General features: G+C 43.0%; 1 protein-coding gene across 2 annotated transcripts in view; it reads right to left on the minus strand.

The window, feature by feature from the left end:
- BBS9 (Bardet-Biedl syndrome 9) overlaps positions 1 to 12,962 on the minus strand; it is a 298,437-nt gene that overhangs the window by 137,282 nt on the left and 148,193 nt on the right. The window lies entirely within an intron of this gene.

Below are 12,962 nucleotides of genomic sequence, written 5' to 3' on the forward strand. Positions count from 1 at the left end.
GGGAAAAAATTAATCAGAGCCATACTGGTAGCCTTACTAGAAGGAAGAACTAAAGGAGAAGATAGTACATTTTTTATCAAATGTTTGTTTGCCTTAAGACAGTATGAAAAATACAGGAATTTCAAAAAGACTTTTACAGTGACAATAGACCTGTTTTGGTCTTAATACACATGGTATAATAGTTTTAAACCTGCAAACATACATTAACTTTCAAAACAGGTAAAGTTTTGAGCACTTAAGAAAATTAAGAATAATGAAAGTAATACTTTAGTGATAACTAGCTATACTTAATATATATATATAAAATAAATTTAGCCAGCAAATATAAGAAAAATCTTACTGTCTTTCTATTTAAATGAGGTGTTCAGTTTTATATTATACATTAAAACAATACTTTTTCACTGATAGTAAACAGCCCACTTCCCAGGGAATCCCATAAAGTTATGTAATTGATCAACTTGTATGATTTTAAGGAAGTTAGAAAAGATGAGTTAGAGTTTGCTTTACAACAGTTAAAGTCACTTCATATCAATTTCATATTTAAGGGCCTGTGCCAAGAAATCTGTAGGAATTAATTGACACAGTGCTTTGGGCAGTAAAAGCCTCCAAGTACATCTAAGAAAAGAGCCCTTAGAAAAGTGATTTTCAATGAGAAATAAGCACTATTAATAAGGTTTAGATTTCCTGAATTCAAAGATACTTACCCATGTCCTTTAGGCACTTATGTAAATGCTACTAGAATGGAAGCAGGGAACAGTGGAAACAGGTGAGGGGTACTATGATAAAGATGATTAAAATTAATCTAATTTGGTCAATGACCACTAGTTTCATCAGTCAGTGCTGAACAGTGCCGAGGTCTACAAAATCCTTTCAAGTACTTTCAACAACCTTTGTGAATAATCTTCCTTTCATAGATTTAATAAGCAGCCCTAAAAAGCTTTATGAATACCCAATATATTGAAACTAAAATAAGAAAAAATATCTAAAAACATTATTTTAAGGGTTACTAAAGGAAAAAAAAATACAATATTTTATTCCTACAGAAAATACATGGAAAATATCTTAAATGAGAATCACACTTCATTATGGACTATAGTCTTCTGCAGAAATAAACAAGACTGGACTTGTGTCATATCATACCCATATTTTTATATACTTCTTTTCACCACCATGAGGGGCTACAAAAACTAACAATGCATCATGGTCTTAAGCTCACAATACTTAAGTTACAGGAAAAGACCTCAAATCATGCTCTGTCAGCCCCATATGATTTTTATAAGTATCTGCTGGCGGTTCAAAAGCATTGTCTGGGCCTTAGTGTCAACTTCTGTATCTGTGACTTCTTCAGGCTACTTGAAATTCAAACTACATGATTCTAACATCTCCAGGGAAAAAAAAAATACTGTAAATGCTACTGAGAGAACATTACAAACACAGACTGGAACCTGTGTGAGTACAAATGTAAGCCACTATATTTTTCAAGATATTTTGAATTTAAGTCTATTAAAGTTGGAGAATACTTGACTTGTACTGCATGTTCCCTTCCGCTAATGACCAATGAATTCACAATTAATGGTGTAAGAGAGAAATTTGCAACTACAAAAATCCTATTTCTTCAGATCAAACTATTACTAGTGTTTCTTCAGATACACTCAGTGTATTAAAACTTGCAGCAATATTTATATCTAATTCTCATATATAAATTAATATTACTCTCCTAGGATCTCAAATCCACATGAATTTTCCAATTAGTACTAACATTCTCCCCAAGTTTAATATCATGTAAACAGAGAGTTCCTTAAGAAATATGATACATTCCATTTCATCCCAGTTCTCCAGTGAAGAAAACAGCTTTCAAAGGGGCAATATTCACTCACAAATACCACCAAAAGGATGTTGAAAACAGGATTTGATAAGCTTATGCAAAAAAATGAAACCCTACAAAAATTTGTATCCTAAAGTATGACTATAGATTCTGGGTGCATATATATACTAGATGTGATAAAGAATACTGCCTTTAAAGTTTGCATTTACCCATTCATAATCTAAATGGTAGAAACATTATTATACAAAGTAAAATTATTATTAACTTGCTAAATAAAAAACTATTAAAACAAAGTGTTTAGTCAAATAAATACTACCATGCTGATTCTATATAAATAAAGAATGGGAAACATCTGGTTAGGCAATGAATTTGTAGAAAAGGGTCTTGAAACTGAACTAGGGCAGAGTACACTACAATATACATCCTGAACAGACTACAGAAAAAGTATTCCTTTTCAGAAAATAAAGATTAAGATTGAAAATTATTCATTTTGTCACAATTAGTATAAAAGAAAAGTTGCTGGAGGAATGTACTAAAAACGTTCCAAAATTTTAAACAATTAAAGAACATTATTAATTGCCAGCTCCACTTTCAATAGTCACAATAAAACACTCTGGTTTTCAGGAAAAAACAGGTATATCAAACATCAGGAAAATCTTCCAACAAGGACACTAAGCTACTATAGCAGCTATCAAGATATCATTCAATGTGTTTTAAGAGTTCAGATAAACTTTGTTACTCATGTTCTGAATCCCTTAACTGCATTGCAACACAAAGGAGAAAACTAGATAGGCAGTCATCTTGCCTTCTAGTTCTAACTTGATATAACTTCCAAATACTACATTTAAACAATTTGTAAGTCCTTTTTCCTAGATGCAAAATATTCATCCTTTGCCTTATAATTTCTGTTCTAAATTCAGGCATCAGGGAAGATAGCAGTCTTTAGCATTCCACAGATACTAATTCCTGGTTTAAAGGACAGGTGTCTGCCAATAAAGGCAGAAGTTTTCCTTCGAAATAGAGACTTTAATTCCACTCCCCCCAAGTATTATAATTGTTTGAATCAAGGACTCTGAGGCAGAGTTAAGGGGGTAGGAATAACAGCTCTTTTACTAATACATCTAATCGTACAAGCAGAAACAACAGCAGTTGCTAAAATTACCAACAAAAAAGAACAGATAACTCGGTTCCAGTCCTTTCTTTAGCTGTGGGCACACGCTCTCTCTCGGCAGGAGCGGAGGAGGGAAGGGGCGGCCGTGGCCACGCCGGTCTTGGGTGGGAACAGGCTGGAGCGGGCAGCTCCTCGCTCACTGTTTGGGTTCTGGTGCTCAGCTGTGTCCGCAGAGGCAGGAGGCTGAAGCAGGGCAGATGCAGGGCAGGTGACTGCAGAGGGTCTGGTTCTCCTGCCTTCGGTCGCATGTCTGCAGACTGGGGACCCTCCTCCGAGCTCCTCGGAAACACGAGTGCCCTCCGGAAGCACAAGAGTCCCTCCTGAAGCCGCTCCCACCTCCCCCATTTGTCTAGAGTCATCAAAGGTCCTGGGTGTAACCAGGCCAGCTCCATTGGCATGATAATGGGAAAAATTCTTTAAATTGACACAGTAATAGAAAAACACTCAACCCCCAATATTACCCACTCCAAATTTTTTCCATGCCAACATGCTACAGCAAATTAAAACTTTTAAATCATATACATACATGCAGTTACAGGCACAGTATCATAGACAGTTCACCCTAGAAAAAGGTCTCCTTCGGGTATGCATCGGGTCTCTCCATCTTTTTGCATCACCCACCAAGTGCAACCTGGTCCTTGAGCGAAAACCACTCCACGGACAGGATTGTCTTTGCTGGAGGGAGGGTTCACCCAGTTTTTCCTGACATGCCTTTCAGGTGTACCACTGGAACCTTATCTCCATCTGGTGTTCCCAAGGGCTCAGATTTGGCAGGGCCTGCTCGGTTAGTAGAACCTCGGGTATTCACTAACCATGTGGCCATTGGTAGATTAATCTCCCAGTTCTTGAAAGTCCCCCCACCAGGTGCCTTTAAGGTGGTTTTAAGCAGGCTATTGCACCGTTCGACTTCCCAGTCACTGGTGCATGGTAGGGAACATGGTACACCCACTCAAGGCCATGTTCTCTAGCCCAGGTTCTTATAAGGCTATTTTTGAAATGAGTCCCGTTGTCTGACTCATTTCTCTCAGGGTACCATGCCTCCAGAGGACTTGTTTCTCAAGGCCCAGGATGGTGTTCTGAGCAGTGGCATGAGGCACAGGGTAGGTGTCCAACCATCCGGTGGTGGCTTCCACCATGGTCAGCACATAGCGCTTGCCTTGGCGGGTCTGAGGCAGTGTGATATAGTCAATCTGCCAGGCCTCTCCGTACTTGTACTTGGACCACCGCCCCCCATACCAGAGGGGCTTCACCCACTTGGCTTGCTTGATGACAGCACACTGTCATAGTCATGGATAACCTGAGAGATGCTGTCCATGGTTAGATCCACCCCTCGGTCTCGTGCCCATTTATACGTTGCGTCTCTGCCCTAATGACCTGAGGCATCGTGGGCCCATCGAGCTATGAATAATTCTCCCTTGTGTTCCCAATCTAAGTCTGTCTTTGAGACCTCTATCTGTGCAGCCTGATCTACCTGCTCGTTATGCCGATGTTCTTCATTAGCCTGACTCTTGGGAACATGGGCATCCACATGACGGACTTTCACGGGTAGCTTCTCTACCTGAGTGGCGATGTCTTTCCACTCATCAGCAGCCCAGATTGGTTTCCCTCTATGTTTCCAGTCAGCCTTTTTCCACCTTTCCAGCCAACCCCACAGAGCATTGGCTACCATCCAGGAGTCAGTGTAAAGGTAGAGCTTTGGCCATTTCTCTCTCTCAGCAATGTCCAAGGCCAGCTGAACAGCTTTGAGCTCAGCAAGTTGACTTGATCCTCCTTTTCCTTTGGTAGCTTGTGCAACCTGTCGTGTGGGGCTCCATACGGCTGCTTTCCACTTCCGGTTCATCCCCACAATGCGGCAGGAACCGTCGGTGAAAAGGGCGTAGCATTTTTCATCTGCTGGCAGTTGGTTGTATGGTGGGGCTTCTTCAGCCCGGGTCACTTGCTTCTGCTCCTCTTTGTCAGCGAGACCAAAATCTTCACCTTCTGGCCAGTTTGTAATTATCTCCAAAATCCCAGGGCGATTCAGGTTGCCAATACGGGCGCGCTGTGTGATGAGGGCAATCCACTTGCTCCATGTGGCACTGGTGGCGTGGTGGGTAGAGGGAACCTTTCCTTTGAACATCCACCCCAGCACTGGCAGTCGGGGTGCCAGGAGAAGCTGTGCTTCCGTGCCAATCACCTCTGAGGCAGCTTGAACTCCTTCATAGGCAGCCAGGATTTCCTTCTCTGTGGGAATGTAATTGGCTTCAGACCCTTTGTAACTTCTGCTCCAGAATCCCCGGGGTCAGCCTCGAGTCTCACCAGGCACCTTCTGCCAAAGGCTCCAGGACAGACCATGGTTCCCGGCTGCAGAGTAGAGCACATTCTTTACCTCTGGTCCTGTCCGGACTGGGCCAAGGGCCACTGCATGAGCGATCTCCTGTTTGATCTGGGCAAAGGCTTGCTGCTGCTCAGGGCCCCAGTGGAAATCGTTCTTCTTGCGGGTGACCAGGTAGAGAGGGCTCACAATCTGGCTGTACTCAGGGATGTGCATTCTCCAAAAGCCTATGGCACCTAGGAAAGCTTGTGTTTCCTTCTTGCTTGTTGGTGGAGACATTGCAGTGATCTTATTGATGACCTCAGTGGGGATCTGGCGCCATCCATCTTGCCACTTCACTCCCAGGATCTGGATCTCTCGGGCAGGTCCTTTGACTTTGCTCTTTTTAATGGCAAAACTGGCTCCCAGCAAGATCTGGATGATCTTCTCTCCCTTCTCAAATACCTCCATTGCCGTTTTCCCCACACAATGTTGTCATCGATGCACTGTAAATGTTCTGGAGCCTCATCCTTTTCCAGGACAGCCTGGATCAGTCCATGGCAGATGGTGGGGCTGTGTTTCCACCCCTGGGGCAGTCGATTCCAGGTGTACTGCACGCCCCTCCAGGTGAAAGCAAACTGAGGTCTGCACTCTGCTGCCAAAGGAATGGAGAAAAATGCATTGGCAATGTCAATAGTGGCATACCACCTTGATGCCTTGGACTCCAGCTCGTACTGGAGTTTCAGCATGTCTGGCACGGCAGCGCTTAGAGGTGGAGTCACTTCATTCAAGGCATGATAGTCCACAGTCAGTCTCCCTTCTTCATCAGATTTGGGCACAGGCCAGATGGGACTGTTGAAGGGTCAGAGGGTTTTGCTGACCACCCCTTGGATCTCCAGCTCAGGGATCATCTTGTGGATGGGGATCACAGCATCTCGATTTGTCCGGTACTGCCGGCGGTGCACTGTCAAAGTGGTGGTACTGTTGCTCTGTCACTTTCAGGAGTCCCATTGCAGATGGGTCTTCTGATAGTCCAGGCAAAGTGTTCAACTGTTTAATGCTCTCTGTCGCTACAGCAGCTATTCCAAAAGCCCACCTGAACCCTTTTGGGTCTTTGTAGTAGCCGCTCCTGAGAAGTCTATGCCTAGAATGCACGGTGCCCCTGGGCCAGTTACAATAGGATGTTTCTGCCACCCCTTCCCCATCAGGCTAACCTCAGCTTCCAGCAAATTGAATTCCTGTGATCCCCCCGTCACCAACAATGGAAACAGGTTCCTTCCCCACATGCTCTAATGGTATTAGGGTGCATTGTGAACCAGTATCAACTAACACTCTATGTTTCTGTGGCTTTGATGTGCCAGGCCATCGCACCCACACTATCTAATATAGATCCTGTCAGACCATGTCTCTCCCTGGCCAGAGGCAGGGCCCCTCTAGCCCTGGTTATTATTTCTTTCCTGGGCATGCACAGTGGAGATTCCTTCCAGAGGATCTGACAGATCATCCTCCCTTCTGTAATACCCTGGACCTTGGTTGTGGGAGGTCGAGGCTACCTTCATTTTAGCGCGGTTCCCTCAGTTAGCCTTTCCCTTCCTGAGCTGATGAGCCCGTGCTGCCAGGACAGAAGTGGGTTTCCCATCCCATTTCTCCATGTCTTCCCCGTAGTCCCGCAGGAAAAACCACAGGTCAGCTCGTGGGGTGTGTCCTCTCTCCCTAGCTGGGGGGCATTGGGTTCTAGATTTGGGGCCTGTGACTTGCACTGGTGCTGCACTGATCTTTCTCACCTCCTCCCTCACTTCTCTCATCTCCTCCCTCATATCCCTCATCTCACCTCTCAACCCTCTCATTCCCTTCACCTCCTCTTGGACCTCTTGGAGGTCCTTGACCACAGCAGAGACATTGACCTGCACTGGGCCATTCACCATACTCTCAAAATTTCTGAGTTTGTTGGCAACAGAACCCACTGCCTCTTGGTGGTCATCAGCATTGATCATTGCAATGAAGGTGGTATACTGAGATGGCCCCAGGGTTGCCAGATTCCACGGCATCTGCCCTGTGCACCTGACTTTGTCAGGGTCATTGTCATGCTGTCCATCCCTCCCAAAGAGTACCTCTAATACTGCCACTTCTCTCAGCTGCTGGATCCCTTCCTCAAGAGTCTTCCAGCGCATTCTACGGTGGTACTCCTGCATTCTCTCTTTATTGACAAACCTCTCTCTCACACTCGTTAAAAGCCAGTCCCAGAGGGAAAGGAGGCCTTGCTCCCTTACAAATATCTGGTCCACACCTGAGTCCTGGGCCAAGGATCCCAAACTCCTGGCCTCAGTTCCATCCACTTGTACACCTGTTCCCATAAGGTCTCAGACCTGGAGTAACCAAGCTGTAAAAGGCTCACGGCCCCGCCATGCAATGTCTTTACGCAGGTTACGGAGACTGTCATATGAGAGGGACTCGGTGACAATCTCAACCTCTGGCTCCCTTACTGGTTGTGAGGACCCTCTTGGCTGAGCCCCATTATCTAGGTGCCTCATTTTAATCTTAGATTTTCTAGTTTCCACAGGGGCAACTGCTGCTGGCTGTGGCTGCCCCTGTGATCCAGCTGGAACCTGGACAGATACAACATCTACGGGTTCCACTGCAGCACCATCAGACTCTCCCTCTTTAGGGCAGAGGGAGGGTTTTTCACCAGCTGGGGAAAAGTGCTCCTTCAACATCTGGCCTTGCTCCTTCAACATCTGGCCCATCTCCTTCACTAGAGCTCCCACCCACTCTGGGTGGTTCATTTCTGTGGTGGGCTGTGGGGCAGCATCAGGCTCTGGGGCAGCATCCCTAGTCCCTTGGGCAGGGTTACGTTCTGGGGCAACATCCCTAGTCCCTGGGGTAGGTATCAGGGTTGTTAACCAAGCCAATATTCCCTTGTTTCTGAATGCTAAGTAGAGCAGGCCCTATCAGCAACGCCAGCCAGTGTATAATAACACTAGCAATTAAAGCAGATCTGAAATCATTGAAAACTGGTGGGGTAGCCTCAAAGAACTGGGTGATGGGGTTGGGAGAAAATTTCCCTTGCATTCATTACCTCACAGTAAGTACCATTATTGACATAACCCCAGAATCACGCTGTTAGAGTACAATAGCTCTGGATCCATGTGGCCACTTTCCAGAAAAAATTAAAAAACCATGAATTCCTGACATAATCAATCCACCAAACAAATCGGATAGCTACAGTAACTTTGGTGAGGGGGCCCATATTCAAATAAGGGCTTGCAAATGAGAGAGAGATATCTGTGGCCACATGGAGCCCAAACCAGATGAAACCGGACAACATGTTGCCACTTAGGAGAGCTGTTACTCCTGTCTTAACTCTCCACTCAGTGCCCTCTGTCCCACGTTTGGGTGCCAAAATCTGTCCTGGTTTGAAGGGCAGGTGTCTGCCAATAAAGGCAGAAGTTTTCCTTCGAAATAGAGACTTTAATTCCACTCCCCCCAAGTATTATAATTGTTTGAATCAAGGACTCTGAGGCAGAGATAAGGGGGTAGGAATAACAGCTCTTTTACTAATATATCTAATCGTACAAGCAGAAACAACAGCAGTTGTTAAAATTACCAACAAAACAGAACAGATAACTCGGGCCCAGTCCTTTCTTTAGCTGCAGGCACACACTCTCTCTGCACTCGGTCCTGGTGCTCCAGACAGGCAAAGCCTGACAGCTGCAGAGCAGAATACGGGAGCAGAGGCGGGAGGGGGTGGCAGCAGCCACACCCGTCTCAGGGGGGAGCGGGCTGGAGAGGGCAGCCCCTCGCTCACCGTCGGTGTCCAGGTGATTTGCTGTGTCCTCAGAGGCAGGAGGCTGGAACGGGGGAGATGCAGGGCAGGTGACTGCAGACCGTATGGTTCTCCTGCGTTCAGCTGCATGGCTGGAGACGGGGGATCCTCCTCTTGGCTCTGCTCCCCAGAAACAGGAGTAACCCCTCCAAAAACATGAATAGCCCCTCCGGAAGCTGCTCCCACCTACCCCTTTTGTCTAGAGTCGTCAAAGATTCTGGGTGTAACCCAGCAAGCTCCATTGGCATGATAATGAGGAAAATTCTTTAAATTGACACACTAATAGAAAAACACTCAACCCCCAACACTAGTGATGGAGATCAGTAATTGACTTTCTGATTAAATAATGTTTTCTCTACTGCTCCACTTATATTCAACTATGTGAGTAAATCATGCTAAAGCACAGTACAATGATCTCCTATTGAAGACAAGAGATAAAAATACTGAAGTCAAGTTAAAAAAATAAGAAGAGAAAGGATGGTCTAAAGAAATGTAAAGTTCTTCTTTAAATTTTAAAATCCTCGCTTGAACAAAGCCTTGAACTGATACACGCACTATTTGCACATCAGATCAGGAACTCCTAACAGGAAAAGCAGGATCACATTCTAGTCGAAGAGTAACCAAGCTTTCCAAAATACGGGTGAAGCAATATTGTAAACAGAGCTCCAATCAGATTGACATCTAAACAAGTCTTCAAACACTCACACTTAATACTCATCAAGGTTTTAAAAGCAATCCTGCACAACACACAGATATTATAAGAGACCATTAAAAGCTACAGAATTAACTCACTGCAGGTCATCAGTATTTATGCTATAAATTCTCACACCCATTAAACTCAATACATGACAACATGGGTGGTCTACAGCACCTTTCCAAGCACTTCCCTGGCACTGACCCACTTTGAGTTGGCACCACTCCCCTTAACCCCTCATCGTTCCTCTCATCCAGCCATTTATGCATTGCCAAAGGCAACACAGTACATGATATAGCTTGATGTGGTTTACAATTATAATCATATTTAGCCAATTATTCTGATTAAATTTTAATCACCCACCCATATCTTACCATCTTCCCCATCTTACATACTGGAAAACTATCATGTCCTCCCTGAAATTTCTCTTTATTTTTCCCTCAGAGAAACAAAACTGAACTCCTTTCAATTTGTCTAGGTTTTCCTTAAATTGTGCTCCCCTGTGAATCCTACTCATGAAGAATAGAAAGAAATAACCATATATCCTCAGTAAAAGTCATATAACTACAACCCAAAGTTGGAATTCACCTTCAGTGGAAACATATTGCTGTCTTTTATTCAGTTGATGGTTCAATATAACCCCATGAACCTATCCTATGGCAATAGTGCTTATGGAATTATTTCTCAAATTTTATTTTGTCAAATTTTTATTTGTTAGAGTCCTTGGCACTTGTCTCAACTGAAAGCCGTCTTAATAACTTCAGATACTTTCTCTAATTTATCAAGATCAGCATGTGTTCTCTCCATATGCCTCAAAGTACTGCAAGCTTGTTGCAAAACCACAGTTTTAACATTCATGCCCATATTCCATCACCGAAGCTATTAAAGAAAATTGTGAATAAAACCAAACTCAGAAGAGACCACGGTCTACCTCTAACATATACTCTTGGATTAACTACAAATACTGACAACTACTTTTGAAGGCATCTTTCAAATAGTTGCACACTTCAAGATAATCAGCGTTTCAATGCGGCTTCATGCAATTTCTCTAGATTTCTGGGTAACCATCTTGAACATATTAAATACAACTTCTAGAAATTGATCCTACTATTACAGTGCAGCAATATTAGAAGGGTCCTAGGCACTTTAAAAGAAATTTTTAAAAATTGGTTGCTACAGAAAAAGGGGTTTGCATCATTAAGAATGGGCTTAAGAAAAAGTGGCATTGAACAAAATACTCGAGCTAATGCTGGTTACCCTATTGAATAATTATGGGACCATCTTTGGCTTGGCATGGAGCTTAAACATCCTGAAGAACTTACCCCTACATTACCATCCAGTATTTAACCATAAATCCTCAGATACAAACACAATTCTCAGTCTCCCTTCTCCACATATGGTTCTACCTCGTTCTCCTCTACCTATTCCAGTTCTCTCCTTTAAGTACTGGGAAAAGGAGTTCCTCTATTTTCTAGGCTTTATCAAAGAGCCCTTGACTCAACAGCACAGTCATTTTGTATACTGGTTTCCTTTATAAGGCATCATTCTCAATTTCTTCCATGTGTAGACAGAAACAGGTGCTTTTAGCTGGACTCAACAGTGAGTCAACTTTTTTTTATCCCCACTAACAACACTGTTTCACACTGAGGGTGGTCTTGAGCACAGGAATTCATTTATTTTAGGTAAATCTAACCAGGCAGATGAATTCCAGGAATGTACCTAGAGCACTTTGACTGCTAATGAAGAGCCAGTACACGCACAGAGCTAGTTCTGACTGAAACACAGAGATGATACAAGTCGTGTTGCCAGCCTCAACTCCTTCTGTCTGCAGATCTGCTTCCAACAGACCACATTACTTGCCAAAGTAGAGATGGCCAGAGAAAACCCAAACAGGTGACAAGACAAACATGTTTAAAAAGTGTCAGTGAAACCTTTAATCTCAAAAAGTTCCAAATTTTCTGTCTGTTCAAAGACAAACACACCGTTTCAAATCACTGGAGGGTAATTACTTAAATACTATGCCACTCTGAGCATTTAACAGAAGTATTTCTCTCTAATGAGCTTCTCATTAATTAAGATAACATTTTTAAATTTTGACCTCTTTCAAAAATTATATCCTCTCAACAGTTAATGATTAAAATTTGAGAATGCAAATACTATCAAGAGTAATATTTTTTCTAATTTGTTTACAATTTTTACAAAATTTACTCTTTTCCTAACAGAATCATAATCTAACTGCATTATTCCCTGAACTCAATAACACTACTCTACTGAATAGGAAGAAGTGAATTTCCTTATTAAATCAATTCACATTATCAGCTTAGGTGGAAAAATTTGAACTCCAGCTATTCACATCTTTTCAAAATTCTTAGAAGGAAAAACAAATGAAATGCCCTTCACACATATTTTAGACTCGCAAAGAAATACAAACAAATATGACATTTATTCTGACTCGCTTACTTAGACACGATTATGAGGTGTTGCAATTATGTCAAGATAGACATGACTGGCATAACCATCAGTCTTTTATTAGAAAACTTTTCCTGCCATCTTTCAGTGAACTTCTTTCCAACAACTCTGACTCCTTCCCTCACATGCAACTTCACACAGTACAGACTCATTTTTCTTACCAGCAGCTCCAAACAGCTCTGACTCCTTGTCCCTTCTCTGCATGATTGGCTAACCCCAACCTGTCCCTTTCCTGGCTGCCTAACCCTGACTGCCCCTCACACAACATCTTCTTACCTTGTCTGTCCCTCTCACAACCGCACATCCCTTACCTCGTCATATGTTTATAGAATTTCTACCACAGTATAATCTGACTCTGTTTTACCAGATCATTTATAGTGGCACATGCAAAGGAGGGCTGCACATAACAAGGACTTTTGAGTTCCTGAAACATTGTACAGACCATTCATATTATATTAAACAAGAATTCAATTATTCCTTGTAATGTAAGAAAGCAAAATACTGATAATCAAGATACTGCCCCCTAACACAACTCCAATGTTTATCAAAAACAATATCCATGAAGCCAACAAAATAAACTCCTGATTTTAAGTATGATGCATATATAAAGACAAACCTTTCCTTACAGATGTGAAGACTGCTGTAAGAGAAGGAAGACATTGAGGTCAAAGACCACAGTTATACTAT

This window comes from Oenanthe melanoleuca, chromosome 2 (assembly GCF_029582105.1).
Source record: "Oenanthe melanoleuca isolate GR-GAL-2019-014 chromosome 2, OMel1.0, whole genome shotgun sequence".
Classification (NCBI taxonomy): domain Eukaryota; kingdom Metazoa; phylum Chordata; class Aves; order Passeriformes; family Muscicapidae; genus Oenanthe; species Oenanthe melanoleuca.